This window comes from Nipponia nippon, unplaced genomic scaffold (assembly GCF_047370975.1).
Source record: "Nipponia nippon isolate SJK-2023a ecotype South Korea unplaced genomic scaffold, ASM4737097v1 scaffold_1, whole genome shotgun sequence".
Classification (NCBI taxonomy): Eukaryota; Metazoa; Chordata; class Aves; order Pelecaniformes; family Threskiornithidae; genus Nipponia; species Nipponia nippon.
Genome location: NW_028262290.1, coordinates 7972575 through 7990307, shown reverse-complemented (window position 1 = coordinate 7990307; position 17733 = coordinate 7972575). Strand labels below are relative to the sequence as shown.

Genomic DNA, 17733 nt, shown 5'->3' with positions numbered 1-17733 from the left:
GCTCCCAACAGCAGGGCACTGACCCTGAGCCAATGCATGCAGCCTTCACAAAGTTTGCCTCTCAGCAAAGCAGAATGAATTTATTTTGCCATTACACAGCTTTTGCATGGGAACTGACTCATCTTTTCCATGCATCTGCCCACAATGTACCATGTAGACAGCTTCTGACATCTTAGGGGCATCTCAATGTCCCACGCTTTCAGAGCAACCACACTGTAAATTTAATCTCTCCTCCTCTCTGTCTGGAAGAAGTAGGAGGGAGGAGGCGTATTCAACCTACTTCACATCACCTACGCCATGAGGGGTTTCTCAAGGTTTCCTTCTGAAAGAACAGGGCTCACAGTCTCTCTTGTCCCCTTCCTTGCAATGAATGGACAGTTTCAAGCATTTCCATCTTTCCCCCAAGGAAAGAGGCTCATTTCTCCTTATATCCCCTACAAAAGGTAATGGCAAGGTATGACCTCTTTTCCTTCTTTGCTCTCTGTCTCTGTTGGCCAATGCTTCTTGGGAAGGTCTGGCAGATGGGCCTTGGATGTGCTGTATTTGACAGCTGAGTCTGCCCAAGCCCTGCTCAGAGCCTCAGCCATCCCTCCCACTCACAGTGCAGAGCTGTGCCAGCTGCTGCAGCATGGCCTGCAAGACACAGAAACATATCGATTACCTGAGATGAAATAAAACAATATAAGAATAAATGGAGAGGGGCTAGATTTTAGTCCTTTAAGTGGCTTAAACCTGCAGGGCTGCTTCAGACTCAGGTTTATTTCTTTGGTCTCTTCCAAACTCTGGAAGGAGGATTTTGCAGGGAAAGGGCTGCTTTGGACATGTTAAAGGTGTAAGAAGTAGAAAGGAGGAGAGGAGGGGGATACTTTACTTCTGCTTTGGAGATGTTGTTGCTGCTGACTTGCATCCCCTGTAGGGATTCATGGAAATGTTGGTGGTCCCTTACTTGTTTTCTGGAAGCAGACAGGAATTTATACTGTGCAGCACTTGGTATTTGATTTAGCCTATGCTCCATTATACTTGAAATGGGCTTTCTTAATGTTTCCTGCATTAGAAGTTTTTTTATAGCAGTCAGCAGAAGAGAATAAAGCTCTGATTGCACTGATAGCCTCTAGCAAATAGTATTGCTTTGCTAAGTGTGGAAAGAGGTCTCCTCTTTTTTCCTTAGGTGAACATTTCTTTTTTGGAAAGATGAAACACCTGACTACTAAGCTAGCAGAAATGTCCAGCTGCAGATCAGAACATTACGATATGTGTGTTGTCTAAAACACCTTGCGGTCTGCCAGACAATGCTACCTTTCTCTGTGGCCTGAGGTCAGCTAATTCATAATCATCAAATAGTAATGACTTGCTCAGGGCTTGTCATTTCATATTATATAGAAATAAAGATAAGAAAGTGGATGGTATTCAGGAAGTCAGTGAGTAACACTAATTTCATAACCACATAAAACCATACCTTTGCGGATGTGTGCTCTTCTGAGATTAAGATATTCAAGCAGGAAATTAAGAGAGTGGAAAAACTGTTAGCTTGCTGGTCAACCTTTTTCCAAGACAAGATAGTGTGTGTTCCTGTGTGGTTTGTTTTGAAATATTTCCATGTAAGGGGGAGGAAAAGGTTCATCTCTTCTCCTGGGATAGTCTTCATCTCTCCAAAAGATCTCAGGCAGATGATTTATAATCTTTAAAAATGTCGCCCTTAGGTTATAAAGTTAATTTATTTGCACTTCCTAATTACATATGAGATGTGCTCAGTTTACAAGTTAAAACCTGGGGTGTTTTTTTTGTTGTTGCTTTTTTTTTTTTCCTTTAAGATGCTGGCTTTGCAAACTCTTCCTGGAACTGGAAAATAAACAGCATTTTCTGCTTCCAATGCTACTTCTAGCTATATCAGTTTCTCAGGGTGTAAGAGAAAGGTTATTTCACTGGCAAAATTGGAAGCAGGATAAACTCTTGTTTACCTTCTCTTTAGTGGTGGTGGGTTTGTAAAGCCAGCTAGAGAAAAGCGACCTCGTAAGACAGATCCTATGAAGGTTGAAACTACTATAATTTATGCCAGCTGCCCAGAGACATTTGCTGTTATTATGTTATACTAACAAACATTAAAGTCCTGAAATACTTTGGTCCAAAATAACATAACTCTGCATATTTCATTAAAAGAGATCTTATTTTGCTGCAGCTGAGCATCTGGCCCTGTAAGCTGATTTCATGTTTCCAGTTGGACTCATTATTTCTTTGGCTGTGGGAGGATACATCCCATGTTTACACTCAAATCAAGAATGTCAGGCTCAGTAGTAATATATATAAACCCTGAGCATTATTGAACATCTTTGTGCTACATAAATATTCCAATAGACCTGAGCAAACTCCCAAAGTCCTAGCTTAGTATTCAGTGTGATTTAATTTATGGTGTGTATTTCCCTCACTAGTTTCAGCATCTTAGCTGAGGAATCTGGAGAAAGCACTGCCAGGATATATGAATTTTCAGAAATTCACATCTGGGGATGGACATCCCAGATTAACATTAAAAAATGGCGTGGAACATTGGCTGACCGGTGAGTTGTGACAAGGCCAACTATTTTCCTCACCTTTCTAAAAGCTGGCTTCAGTCAGCATCCTCAGTCTGCCAAGTGCAATGAGAAAAGAAAAAAATAAATCTAATTGCTATTCAGGCTTGATTATGACATCAGTGGACATACAAAATACCTATTTCTGTCAATGCTGATTTTGTCAGCAGATCTGGGCCATGAATGAAAGGGTCATGGGTTCCTTCCAGCAGCTGAAGTTGCCGCATTATTTGCCCGGAACTAAAGGAAGTTGGTACGTCCTTTACACAGAAAATGGTGTGATTAATAGTGTTGTATTTGCCCCACCTGAAATTCGTAGTCCAGTCTGACCTAGGGAAATCCATATGGACCATTTGAAGTTTAGAGCTTGAGGAGGGGTCGGGGACATCAGGTACATAGCGACATTTTGACATTTTCATAGGGCTCCTCCTTTATATCTGAAAAAAGAAAAATGCTGGTTTATTTGCATTTATGGCTGCTTGATGGCTGTTTTACAAACTGAATAGATACTCCTGCTGAAAGCTTGACACAGAGGGGCCAATGCATGCTCCTGCATTGTTACCCCATCCCAGGCATGTTGCTTCTTTTTTTTCAGGCATGTCTCTTTAAACTAATGACTTGCAAAAACATATGGCCAGGTGTACTGCTCTTGGATGGGATAGAATTAAAATTCTTTATAGCAGCTTGTATGGTACTCTGTTTTGGATTTGTGCTGAAAACAGTGTTGATAATACAGAGATGTTTTCGTTACTGCTGAGCAGTGCTTACACAGAGTCAAGGCCTTTCCTGCTCCTCACACCACCCCACCAGCAAGTAGGCTGTGGGTGCACAAGAAGCTGAGAGGGGACACAGCTGACCCCAACTGACCAAAGGGATTTTCCATCCCATATGACATCATGCTCAGCATGTAAAGCTCGGGGAAGAAGAAGAAAGAGTGGGACATTCAGAGCGATGACGTTTGTCTTCCCAAGTAACTGTTATGCATGACGGAGCCCTGCTTTCCTGGAGATGGCTGAACACCTGCCTGCAGATGGGAAGTAGTGAATGAATTCCTTGTTTTTCTTTGCTTGTGTGCACAGCTTTTGCTCTGCCTATTAAACTGTCTTTATCTCAACCCATGAGTTTTCTCACTTTTACCCTTCTACTTCTCTCCCTCATCCCACTGGGGCAAGTCAGCGAGCAGCTGTGTGGGGCTGAGCTGCCTACTGGGGTTAAACCACAAAACCAGGTTTCTTGTATAGGCATATCCAGATCTGTTTACATGCAATAGGCAAGAGCAACAGCTTCTTATGACCAAATGTCCTTAATTTTGCCCATGAGTCATTTGCTTTGGCAGCATCTGGAGCAGTAAACTAGCTCTATGGACACTTCAAGTGATTGATCTGAATTACAGAAAAGGCATGGCAGAGGGGTAGGAAGAGTCAAGCACTGCACCTTGCCTGATTTACGGCTGTGAAGCCAGGGCCCTCTGCAGCAGAAAGTGGAAAGATGAAGATCTACAACCACCTGTGTTATCACCCAAGGAGTGGAGAGAGATGGCTCACATTTTATGCTAGCTGGCAGACACACAGAAAAGGTCTCCTCCCTCGCCTCCTCCCTTGCTTTGCCTTTTGATGCTACAACGACTGAAGCGATGGACCAGAGAACGCAAATGATGAAGCCTGGTGGTGACCAGAGACCCCAGCTCCCCCAAGGTAGCAGTTTCTGCATGATGCAGGTGCTGCATTTTTAAAAAGATTGTAGTGCATGACATTAAGAGAAATAATAACCTATAAAAAGACAAAACCCAGCATGTTGTGAATGTTGTCACAGCAATCACGATCTGTCTCATACCTGGGGAATTAGTGTCTGACCTCCCTTGGCTTCTGTGACAGCAGAGTGGACTAATTTTACCTTAGGGTGAGATTTCGAAGTAAAGTTTGAGATTTCTGCGTCTTTATTTTTGTTTCAGTCTTCAGCTGATGGCATTCAGGGGTTTTGAGACCCAGAGAAGGCTATTTCTGAGGAAAGGAATGTTCCTCTTTTCATATGCAGATAAATTATTTTATTAGAGGAAAAACCTCATGAACTGTGAAATTTACAATTTGGCTTTTTAATATTTTTACAACTATCAATATTTGCATGAAATCTGTAAAACTTCAGAAATGCTGAGACTTTAATCACAGTGAAAACACAATGGCTATTTACAAGTTACATTGCAATTGCCCCACTCACAGCTCATCGTGGAACTGAGTGCTGCAGAAACGGTTCAGAAGTGACCAGCCAGAGCCAGAGCAGGGAACCCGTCCACTCGGATAAAATCCTAATTGCACAGTGACTATGGGGATGGGCTGTCCAAACAGGGAAGGCTGCTAAGGTGCATCATGAAAGTGAAAAAAAATTGCAGTCGTCTTCTTTTCAAACCCATGCAGAAGATGGACAGAAGCCTGTATGCAATGTTAGATGGTAGGAAGACCATTGTGTTCATGTGCATGGCGGGGGGGCGTGTGCATGTGTAGGGCGTCAGATGACGTTGAAGGGTCTTCATGCTAGCTGTCTTTGGGAAGAGACCTTCTTGCAGGCCTCCTCTGAGTCTGGGGCTCCTCCAAGCAGTCTGTTTGCCACGTGCTGCAAGCACCACTGCTGCTTTCCTATCCCACAACTGAGGTGCATGGGGCATCACGGCTCAGGCTGCTTGGTTGCATGTGGGACCATGGGGTGAGAGGTCCTGCGGTGCTGCCCTCTAAATGAGTGAGATACTATCCTTATGGAGGGGATGTGGAAAAGGAGTCATTCTGACATTAACTTCAGTAGTGGCAGTGTCTGGCATAATGAGCTTTATAAAATCTGTGCAGTTAATTCTCCCATGAGACCGAAACCAGTCAGGGTCTTTTTTTTTTTTTTTGGGGGGGGGGGGGGGGAGAGTAAAGCCAGGGGGAAATGTATTTACTTGGTTTTAATGGAATTGTTTTTCAATCACTTATATCTCAGCAGGCTATAAAAGAGAAAAACAATAGTATTAAGGCACTACATGGATCTGCTGTATTACATTGACCCAAATTCTATATCTTTATAAAGCTGCAACAAATGGGAGCTCCAACAAGGAATACATTCCCCCGTGTCTGTAATATTTCTCTTTTTTTCTTTTCTCTTTTTTTTCTGTTTTTTTCACCTGTGTCCGTAAGTGTGGCTCATTCAACAGCCAGTGAGGTAGTTATTATTAACGCAGAAGAGAGCTGAAGTAGTTTACTGGAAAGTCTGTCTCATAGCAAATGCAAAGCAAAGGTTTAGGTGAATCAATTTGCTGTTATTATTGTGTCCTTACATGGTCTCTAGTAGAAAGCTCTGTCGAATTTACAGCCACATTTTGTATCACTTTGAAGTATTAACTACTTAATTCTACTGGTTCTGCTGCAGATGATAAACCAGATGTTTTATCATGGGCTGTGGTGTGGATTCTTACAGGTACTTATGTGCCACCTCCTATTCATTTCCGTAGGATCTGTGTTTAGCTGTTTAGCTGTAACCAGAAAATGTATATGCAGCACTTTGAGCACAAACCACTGCCAAGTTTTTTTCCTTTTAACCTGCATCTTGCATTAGGGGATGTTTTTCCTTTAAAAGATTTACACCTTAGACTCCTGGCATTATTAAAAAAAATAATAAATCTTTCACTTTTTCTGTTTTTCAATTTATTTAAATAACAAGAGGCAACGTTAGAACTACCTTTATGGAATTGTCATGCTGCTTTTTTCCACTGTCTTCCATGGAACATTAAATCAGCTGAGGATCTGAAAATTTAAAAACATGACCCGAGGATACATTAACAGCCAAAAATCCCAAACAAAGATTACATTCTAGACTGGCCCAACACCTTGAGTCTTGCTTTTTTTATGAAACTTGTTAATGGATGTTACTAATTAGAATCTAAGGTTGTTTTTAACTTAAAACATTGATATAGAACTCTTTTCAATGTTTGGTTTTCAATGAAAAATTTTCATTTAAAAAGTCACAAAAATATTAAAAATTAAACTTTCTATATCTTCCATGTTGGAAATATTTGTTACATAAAACATTACTGTTGTACTAAAAATAGTCCTTTACGAGCCTTTCAGCCAAGTTTTAGTAGATTTATTTTCAAATATAATATTAGATGTGAACCATGATCCCTTAATTCAAGTTATCTGCAGCAAAGAACTGTGAGAACTTATTGGGAGTGGCCTGGGGAAAGGTTTTTTTTTTTTTTCATGTGTCTTACTGTAAATGTATATAAATGTGGGGCTGGGGTACAGAGTAGATGGCAATGCTTTTTCCTGCTTGCTTTGCCCAGAATTAATATTCCCATATGCTCTGCACAGACAGGAGGTCAAAAAGAAGTATGTCAAAAGGAGAAAAAACATGGAATTTAAGAGATTTGTAAGTGGGAAATACTCATGTGAATTACAGCCCTTCTGATTCAAGACAATGCTGGACTTCTGGTGGTAAAGATGGTTTTCAGACCAGATCTTGCTTCAAAGCTGGCCATGCTTTGCACAAGAAGTTGGACTAGATGAATTCTAAAGGTCCCTTCACACATAAATTATTCTTGCGTTTCTACAGTTTTGCATCAAAGACAGTGAGGAAGTCCTCTTCCAAGAGGAAGACTAAGTGCAAATTACTATGTACTTCTGAGACATAGAAAGTTGGAGGAAAGAAAAATGCTGTTTTAAAATCAACTTTTTCCCCATCTCTTGGGTCCAAAAGCATTGACAGTTTTGATTTGGGGGCTTAAATTATATCGCAGTGGCTGTTGAAAACTGCAGATTGAAATGTCAGTGTTGCTGGAATACAATAGCAGTGCGCCAGTAAATATCTCCGGATTTAGCTCTCACGTATTCCTTTTTTATTTAGCATTCCATCAATAACTTTGTTGTACATGCTTTCACACAGATAGTTCCTTTCTTTCAAGGTGGTTTAACTGCCTAGCAACCTTATAAAAATAAACTTCAGTGTTCTGTAGTAACAGCTGTAAACAGTGTAGCTTACATTAATGTGACTGCAGTGTTTTGAGAGGTAATGACTGAAATGCCCTGGCCCTTTTTTTTTTGTCAGAATTAATTCTAAGAGGAGGCAATGTTTTTAAGGACTTAATGAAGCTGATTGATAAAGAAGAAAGTAAAATATGGCTATTAAGTAAATCATCCTACTTAAATGGCGACATTTCAAAGATGTCAATAAGAGATGAGCGTCTGCACATTCTTTGTGCCTTTGAAAATGCTGATTTCTTCCCAGGATAAGTAGTAAATTGATGTCTTCTGGAAAAAAAAAGGAACCATAAACTGCTATGCATTTATTTCATTCAGCCCCCAGAGATGTAGATGGCTGTTCTAGTGTGAATGACATACCCAGTCTTAAAAAGATTTAAGTGTGAAACTGCAAACACTTATTACCAATTTCAGGGCTTACTACTCTGAGTAGTTCCACCCAGTAGTATTGTATTTATTATTTCCAAGCAGAAATGATGTGCCAAGTAGTTTCTAGAAGATCATGCTTGGGTGAAAATCTGCTCTTGCAGAGATAACTACAGACTGTTTGGGAAGATAACTACTAAATGAGAGAATCACTGAAGTGTCTGATCACTTGTAAGCATGGAACAAGGTCAAATGAACTTAAAATTAAACAAATAATTTTCAGAATTTTATTGTGAATCTTGTGATACTGAAGGCTACCAGAGGGAAATCATAGAATCATAGGAACATCTAGGTTGGAAAAGACCTATAAGACCCGCAAGTCCAATCATAAACCTAACACTGCCAAGACCACCATTAAGCTATGTCCCTAAGCACCACAGCTACAAATCTTTTGAATACCTCCAGGGATAGGGACTCAAACACTTCCTCAGGCAGCCTCTTCCAATGCTCGACAACTTTTTTGGTGAAGAAACTTTTCCTAATATGCAATCTAAACCTCCCCTAGCAAAACTTGAGGCCATTACCTCTTGTTCTATCACTTGTTACCTGGGAGAAGAGACCAACACCCACCTTACTACAACCTCCTTTCAGATAGTTGTAGAGAGCAATAAGGTCTCCCCTCAGCCTCCTTTTCTCCAGGCTAAACAACCCCAGCTCCCTCAGCTCCTCCTCATAAGACTTGTGCTCCAGACCCTTTAACAGCTTCATGGCCCTTCTTTGGACACGATCCAGCACCTCAATGTCCTTCTTGTAGTGAGGGGCCCAAAACTGAACACAGTATTCAAGGTGCAGCCTCACCAATGCCGAGTACAGGGGCACTGTCACCTCCCTCGTCCTGCTGGCCACACTATTCTTGATATAGGCCAGGATGCCATTGGCCCTCTTGGCCACCTGGGCACACTGCTGGCTCATGTTCGGGCAGCTGTGCACTTGATCGCCTCATCCAGATCATTGATGAAGATACTAAACAGAACTGGCCCCAATACTGAGCCCTGGGGAACACCACTCGTGACGGGCCACCAACTGGATTTGACTCCATTCACCACCACTCTCTGGGCTTGGCTGTCCAGCCAGTTTTTTACCTAGTGAAGATTACGCCTGTCCAAACCATGAGCAGCCAGTTTCTGCAGAAGAATGTTGAGGGAAATGGTATCAAAGGCTTTCATAAAGTCCAAGTAGACAACATCCACAGCCTTCCCCTCATCCACCTAGTGTGTCACCTTGTCATAGAAGGAGACCAGGTTAGTCAAGCAGGACCTGTATTTCATAAACCCATTCTGACTGGGCCTGATCATGAGGTTGTCCTGTACGTGCCGTGTGATGGCACTCAAGACGATTTGCTCCATGGCCTTCCCTGGGACCGAGGTCAGGCTGACAGGCCTGTAGTGCCCTGGATCCTCCTTCTGGCCCTACTTGTAGATAAGTATCACATTTGATAGCCTCCAGTCAACCGGGACCTCCCTGATTAGCCAAGACCTATGATCACCTCTAAGTGTCAACTGTCATTTACAATGTTTTATTACAACTATGACCTGAAAAAGAGACCAAGGATCCAAGAATCAAAATAAGCCCCATAGTCTGAGCCACCCTTTCAGTCTAGAGGATAGCTGGTTGACAGGTGGGACTTTCAACTTATGTCTCAGAGACTGAAGTATGCACACCTTTCTTCTGCTGATTGCATATTTTTATAGCAATAATTTAATAGAAGTTTTCATGGTCAGGGGAAAGCACCAGCCTTTTTGGCAGCTGATTCCTTCCACCAGGGCTGCAGCCTCTTACCCATGACAGTTGCCAGGCAGTCAATGAGTTAGATCTTGGAAGAGAGCAGCTCCATCCATACACTCCTAAGGTGCTGTCATGGAGCAGCTGTACATCAAAAATGAATGCTTATTTTCAGAAAAAGTGTCAGTAAGGGGTCTGTAGGCCCCCGTTAGCACTGTTGGTTCACCGTGCATTTGCAATCAGAAAGTCAGAAACCAGTTATGCACTTCGTCTTTATCGACAATGAGACATCTTGCAACCCTGACAGACCCCTCTCAGAGCATTGTTTATGGGATTTCCTTGCATTAAAAAAATAACTGACCTTGTCAATTACTTAGAGGGGCTTTTGGTTTTGTTTGTATATAGCATCAAAATAAAGAACTACTGCCCCACAGATTGGGTGAGCCCTACTGTCTCTGTCTAATTGGCAAACCTCCTGCAAGAGCTGAAGAATACTTTTCAAAAAAGCTATTTTTACATTATCAAGAGAAAGAAACAACAGCTTAGATTAATAATTAAGTATCAATAATCAAACACAGCAACGGTGAAGTCAGCAATGAAGTATCCTACAGGTATACAAATTTTGCTTTTTGTAGTGTGTATGCTCAATCAGTCTTATACATGTCTTACCATTAACAGTGTTTTACAAGGAAAAAAAATACACCAAGAACCAAAGAGATTGATCATAACTTGAAACAATAACACTTGAAATTAGGCACAAAAATTCAGGAAGTGACCACCTGAATGTGTATAGGTGTCCATTAGAACTTTCATCAGGATCTGAAATGCAGTTTTGAAGCAGTTCTTCCAATCATCCCCATTTACTGCCCTGTGTTTTGAAACTTGGAGCAGTCCTCAGGTGTGCAAACCAGATTCGTTTCAGGTGAAACCAAACCGGAAGACAGTCTCTGGAAGACGCCCTCACGCACTCCTACCATTACTGAGCTTTCAGCCCTCAGGACCAGATTACAGCTGGACCAGAGTAAGCCCTTCCCTCTGCAGAAGTGCTGTACAGGACTGGGAGCTCAGTCTTCAGCATAGACTGAGCACTGCACTGCTTCCTAAAGTAGACAGCACCCAGCTCCCACCAACCAAGGCACACCGGGAAACCTGACTTTCCTTGAAGTATGACAGCCAGCTTGAAACCTCCCTGTTCGGCATCTCTATTATCAGGTTGCTTCCTGAGATGCCCACTTCCAAAATTTGGCCTGAGCTTCATATTTGACTCACATATAGCCTGATTTTTGGACATGGACCAAAATGCTTCACTGAAGTCCTGTAAGTGGTCTCACTTACAGAGACTGCTGTTGGTAGATAGCTTAAGTAAGTATGTGTGCATAAGCCTGTGTGCATCAAGAATTGAGAACTTCAGACTACATCTATGCTAGCAATTTAAACAGAGTCAGGAAATGTCCCTTGGCACTGAAACTCAATTGCCTACCTTGTTAAATTGTTGGAATTGTTCCTGGTATCCTTTTAGTAAACCAGCACTGTCCCAAACCGTTCCTCATCACAGTTCAGCAATTAGCACAGGCAAGCAACCATTCCCAATAAGCAGTTTCCATGCAGCTACACTTTCCTGGATGGCGGGAGACTGAGGTAGTTTGGACACTTTAGAGTAGCCCTTTCAATGCCCAGTTGCCTCAGTGCCAGAGAATGGTCCTAAGCACATTTAATTTGTTAGTATAAATCTAGTTTATGTATCCTGATTCCTAGACGATTACTCTAAACAAAATGTCATCTGAATATTCAGTTCCAAGCTTAGCTGCTGATACCCAACAAACATCTGAGGAAAAATAGAGAGATATAAGACTGGAAGGAGTTAAGTGATGAGATGAACCCTGATTCTGGAAGCAGGAGCTTTGCTGGCACAAATCAAGTGCAGACTCATGACTGGAAAGAAGATAGTGCTGACCTAGTGACTATTCTTTCATCAATGCAGCTTTATTTTCTCTATTTTTAAATTACATTTTTGCATTGTTTCAAAAGGAAGGTGCTGTTCATGTTAGAGCTTTGCCCTGGTATTAGCAGCTGGCCACCATCGGCTCATTAAACTACACCACTCCAAAGCATTAGTAAAGCAGCAATGGCTTGAACCACTGCAGCAGAGATGATGTGAACTCTGCTACTTTCTGCGACGGGAGCAGCTGTAAGCTTTGTACAAGCAGGAGTTGTGCCTATCTGTGCTAGTGCTTTGTTTTGGGGCAGCTATGCCAGGGATTGTAATGTGGGAAAGCCATCAGTATAATGGAACCTCAAATATGTCATTCTTATTGGGTTGGACAGACTGCAGACAAATGTTATTCCTTCTGTCCTGGTGCACTGGCTCAGACCTTAATATTTGTTTCTCACTCTTAATCATATGAGTGCACTATGCGGATATGCAGCAGCTAAGGAAGAACCAGGAAAATGAACTGTTATGCTTATACTAGTCCAGGCATCAATGGTATTGATGAATCTTACACTTCAGAGGGCATTTTCAGTAGGTGGTACTTAAAGTTATGTTTCCAGTACAAACAAATCTGATTTTTTCCTTTTCTTCAGTTCTTCACAAATCCTGAAGTACTGTTTCTAAGCTGAAAAACATCCAGTTGGGCTGAAAGCCTCTCTCTTCCTTTCATCTCTTCTTCAGTATTATGTATTTCATCCTTTGTGAGTCTTATCTGTTGTCCCAGCACTTCTATCTCCTAGTGAGGTCTTTTCTTAGATGTCTGATATCCATAGAAGTATTTGTAACCATTAATCTCAGAGACTGGATTTCCTTTATGTGTGGAATAATCAGAAACTGCAGATCTCCTGCTTGAATTAACTTAGCTGGTGACAGATTTCACTCTTTCCTTTCTCCACCTGCTCCTTCTAAGTGCAGTAAGCCCAGACTCATAGACTTGCTTGGAACAAGTCCTGCTTAAATGCTACAGATAATAATAAATCAAAATGAAAATGCTACATAAATAGATCAGAATAAAGCTGGCTTTGCAAGCTGCCAGCCTACCTGAGGGAGGTCTGGAAGTTGTCCTTAACAATAACATTCATTTTAACTTATAAGAATTTAACAAGCTTACATATTAAGAAGAGAGATGTACAAGTATGCAAACACTAAAGGAGATCAGAAAAAGCTTGATGAAAACTTCTTCTGTCAGAACACACTGTGATTTGAAATGCTTTGCAGATCAGGTTTTTCAGATTCCTTTTCAGGAATTCTCTTTTAGAGGAAAACCCAGGAGGAAAAATCTGACCTTTTGACATTTGCAGAATCAAATATTTAAATTTTTAATTTTGCTACAAAGTTCCGTTGCAATATTTTCATTTGGTATTCAAAGTGTTATTATGTAATGTCTGCTGTGGTAAAAAACTGCTTCTAAAAAGGTTGAAATCTAATAAAACATTTAAACAATATCTAGAATGCTTTAGTTTTTTTGCTATCGATGCACCATTCTGATGTGTGTTCTCAGCAGAGTGGGTGCTGTGATGCTAACCCTAATTATAGCACTAATCTCTTGCCATTGCACCTCCTGACCATGGAGTCTCTTTGAAGGTCAGTCTACAAAATGAACTTGGTGTTTCTTGCAGCAGGTGAAGGATAAGTCACTCACCTCTGTGATGATTATCTAAGTCCAGTGTACAGGACCTTTCCGTTCATTACTGTAGAGATCTGGCCTCAGGTCGCTTAGTGTCCAGCCAGAAAACCCACAGAAAGGTCAGCTAAGCGCTCCACAATTCTCCACATTTCCTGCACCTAGACAAAGACATAACCCCATTATCTCTTTTACCTCCCATTTCTGGTGGATCAATGTGGACGTACCTCTATCTCTTCTGATGAATGAGAGACCTTGATGTTCCTAGTGGAGCATTAGGAGGATCTCAGATAATGGCCCTGGGAAGGCTAAACTGGAAGCCTGCTAGTTAGATGATTCATCTGACCTAACATTAAGTGTCTACCACTTGCCTAAACTTTTATTATAGTCAATGGTGACCTGATCAATATAGTCCATGAAGATTAGTGTATGATTCATCTGGCCAAATGCAACTCTGTCTGTCGGGGTGAGATGAATCATGCCACAAACTACATTAACTCTACTGACTAGCTCTCTGCTGACTGAAAAGGCATCCCAGAGTGACTTGCTCAGAGGTAAAAGTCTAACTCTATTGATAGTCACATTTAGTTAAAAAGATCCCACTTCACACCTCTTATGGTCTCTCACCACTTCTGGAATAACTTTGACACCTGCATTTGAACACCTGAATTAGGAAAGTCCATGTTTGAGTAATGATACTTGAGAATCCTGCTAAAATTATGGTGTCCCTACTGATGCTTAATGCCCTTACATTGCTAGGAGGACATAAATCATGGCTGTTCCTGAAACAGTACACTGAGGTGTGTTGCAATACTTTCGCAGGGGTGTGGGAGAAGTTTTCTGTCTTAAGGAAGCATCAAAGATATTATGGAAAGGATTCAAATGATTCTGCTTGAATACATACAACAAAGTAAATGTATCTAGGTGACTCACCTACCTCCTCTCTGGTCTGTTCTAAGCACCTGGGAATGAAAGCCTTGCTTGGGTGAGATGATATTGTTCATGGAGGGAAACAAAGGAGAGGCAACATCAGAGTTCAGGCAACTTCAGCTTGTCTCCTGCTGCACTCTTCTGTGGGAATGACACCGTGTTTCTGACATACTCAGAGGGAGTCCTGGCTTTGACTTCAGTAGAGCCTAGATTTCATCCCAGAAGGGTAAAGCCAAAAACTTACACAGCATTGAGCTGAGTGATTACAAAATCCATAACTTTAGCACTTGGAATTTGCAGCTGGGATCTAACTTTTAGAATCAAATGAAACTACATGTCATAGATGTTCTGGTAGAACCAAATGAGGAATAATTTGTCCAGCTGTATAATAGTAGACAATTTTTTCCCTGTTATAACCTGTGATAAGGAGAGTCAACACAGTTGCCAACAGAGTTAATCATGCCCTGGGCATCACATCGTCAGAAGACTCTGGATGGAACAAAATTTTACTAAGGCTAAATATTTATTTAACGTATAAGATTGCCAGTAAGACTTATCAGGGCACTAACAATAAATAACTAGAGGCTGAAAACAAAATAAAATTAAAATAAATAATAACAAAAATTCTATCTTGAATATGAAAGAGTCTGGAAAATCATTAATAATGCCTCAGAGTAAGGAAAAATATTATCCTTGGATATGTTCTGGATGTGGCCTCTAGATGTTACTGCAAGCACCACACTAAAAAATTTTCAGGAGGTGACTATGTCAGGGCTTGAAAGAGTACACTGGAGATATTGGTTATATTGTGTGTGTCATATTTCTCCTTTCTGATTAGTTTAAAAGAAACATCTGCAATGCCCCTCCTGGCACTGCAGATTTAATGCCAACACAGTACAATTTAATCATATGCTATAGCAGGTGTTTAGCAGACTATTCAGGACATTAGCAGAGAATAAGACCTGGGCTGTTGTCTAGGGAAATGAACAATGTGATGTGAGAAATTGTTCAGTAGTTTCCAGCACTGGTATGAATACCTTGATACCCTCCACACATGCACATAACACTGCAAGAATATAATGAGGTATTCTGTGCTGGGAGGACACATCTGGGAATTCCTGAAGAAATCTGCAAACGTTTCTTTTGCCTTTGTAATGTCCTGTCCTCCCGTAGTGACCTAGAAAAAGACTTCTAGGACACATGAATCTCCATTTTCATTGCTGCCTCACCTTTCTTTTTTCCTTTTTGGAAAGTAACCTATTATCTTGCACATAAAAATATTCCAGAAAGGTTGTATGAAAAATTAACCCTAATTATACATTTCATTCTCTTTCAGGGAATAAACCAGAAGCTTGAAAGACATCTCATTATATAGCTGTAAATGAGCCACTCTAGGCTGTATAGATGTGATCAATATATTATATACATATGAGCTGCTTTTGTTCATTAAATATTCCTACTGTAAAGAAAGGAAGAGTATAAGCTTTTTTCTACCCATAAGATGAATTGCCTAGGGAAAGGAGAATGCTACGAAGGTGTGGGAAAAGTATGTCCACATATCTGCCAGAGTACTTCCATCACAGAAATCAGCAAGGGGAAACAGCAATCTAAAGGGAAAGTAATTCCTTGCTTATAACTGAAAGAGGCTGAGCATTTTAATCCCTTCCTTATATTAATTATTATCTTCGGAAATAAGGCTAGAGATTTTGTTTCCTGTATTTTATGGTGTATATTTCACCTAGATGAAACCATCTGTGGGAGTATTATCTGCCCATGGAGACAGACAAACCCCTTTATTTCTGTTTAGACTTCCCTTATAGGGTGAATTTTCTGCTACAGATGCCTAGAAGACTCAATTAAATGATTACAAATAGGTGAGCTGAGCCTTATTCACAGTTCTTTGATGGTGAATATCTGTCATTAATTTCTACAGCATTGGATGGGACACCCTCTCTGTAAAGCATGAGAAATGAAGTTGCTCTACTGAGAGGAGCAAAGAGAGATTCTTTGTCTGATTAGCCTAAAGCCAGCTGACCAGAGATGGAGAAATGGGTTCAAATCATTGGTCTATGTGTGTCAGAGAGCAGGTTTTATATTTGGGTTTAGTTTCAGTACAACTCAAAACCTGTTTTACAGGGAACAAAATATTTGCCAAAACATAAATAAATTCTGGGTTCCTCAGAAATATCTCATATTAAACCATCTCTCAAGAAAATTGTGCAGAGAATGGAGATCAGCTCTAAAATGTGAGCAAAACTGCCTTCTGCAGCAATATACACCTAAAGTGGAGGAGCCTGAGATGTGTCTCCCCAGGCTGCTTGCTGTCATGGAAGATAAGGGGCTGCTGTGCAGCAGCTGGGTGTTGTCCCCTAGGACCATACACTAACTGAGATTTATTGAAGAGGGTCTTCACCTTCCCAGCCTGCTTACCTTTCTCCTCCCTCTGGAGAGTGTTCCCAGAGATGCTGATCAGCTTCATTCCAGTAAAGCATTTCCCCATTCCTTTAGATCCCATTCCTTTAAAACTAAGAATCCCTGATGGTTTTGTTGCACCTGGGCCTTGTATGATAGGCTTTTTCCCTTATCAAAAAACAAAGCAGCACTTTTTTTTTTGCTCATCCAGAAGTTTTGAAAAACTATCTTCTCACAATAAAAAATACATGTTATGAATTAAAAGAATGATGGATTTCTGTCGGTTCTACCTGGGAGTCGGTTCTGAGGTGCATTGGCAGAGCTGTGAAGGAAGCTTATGCAGCTCCAGTCCAGCCTTTGTGTGACAGATGACTGCACCTGCGCTGTGATTTATAGACTTAGTAAGGATGTTCTTAGCAGTCTCAGAATTAGGATGAGACAGATTGCTGCATCTGAAAATATGATGTATGATGTTGCATTAAAGCTGTTAGGCAACTGAATCTTAAACTTGGTGTGATTTCTATAGACACGTGTAGTTGGTTACTGAAGGCAAATGAGTCATTAACATGCAAAAACATTTCTTTAGAGAATGTTTGCTCCTGAACACAATATGGAGCGTGGACCCTTTGGATGAACTCCAAGTTGTCAGTAATAGAGCTGAGAGAATGATTCAGAGCAAGTAATGTGACTGATGAATTTTTCTTTCTGCTTGTAAAGTATCTTCAGACACATCAACATTTCCTGAGACTGATCTGTCTCCAAACAATTTGTGGAAAGGGAAAAAAAAAACCACCACAAAACCAAACAAACCTTAACTCTATAGACTGATCTTGAGAAATTTCCTTGAGAATACACACTACTCAGCCCCCATGGTCTAGTGTAAAAGGAGAAATTATTTAATTGAGGGAACCAGAGAGTAAATGTCTTCTCTTATCAGGAAGCTGCTGTGGGGAGAATTTGTGGTGTTCAGAAGGTTCTGTGGCAGACAAAAGTCTGGCGAGGTTGTCTTTATTTGTTAAAAGATGCTGGGTTAAAATCTGGGGAGGAAGGTGATGTGAGTAC

The 17733-nt window shown here is 40.9% G+C and overlaps 1 long non-coding RNA gene across 1 annotated transcript in view; it reads right to left on the bottom strand.

The window, feature by feature from the left end:
• The window catches only part of LOC148057237 (uncharacterized), a 65727-nt gene extending 48718 nt beyond the window's left edge, over nucleotides 1-17009 (bottom strand). The window contains exons 1-2 of the long non-coding RNA XR_015699292.1: nucleotides 16690-17009; nucleotides 13348-13490 (exon numbers count right to left, since the gene is read on the bottom strand). This is a non-coding gene — a long non-coding RNA (uncharacterized LOC148057237). The remainder of the gene's footprint in view (nucleotides 1-13347; nucleotides 13491-16689) is intronic.
• Nucleotides 17010-17733: the final 724 nt, after the last annotated feature.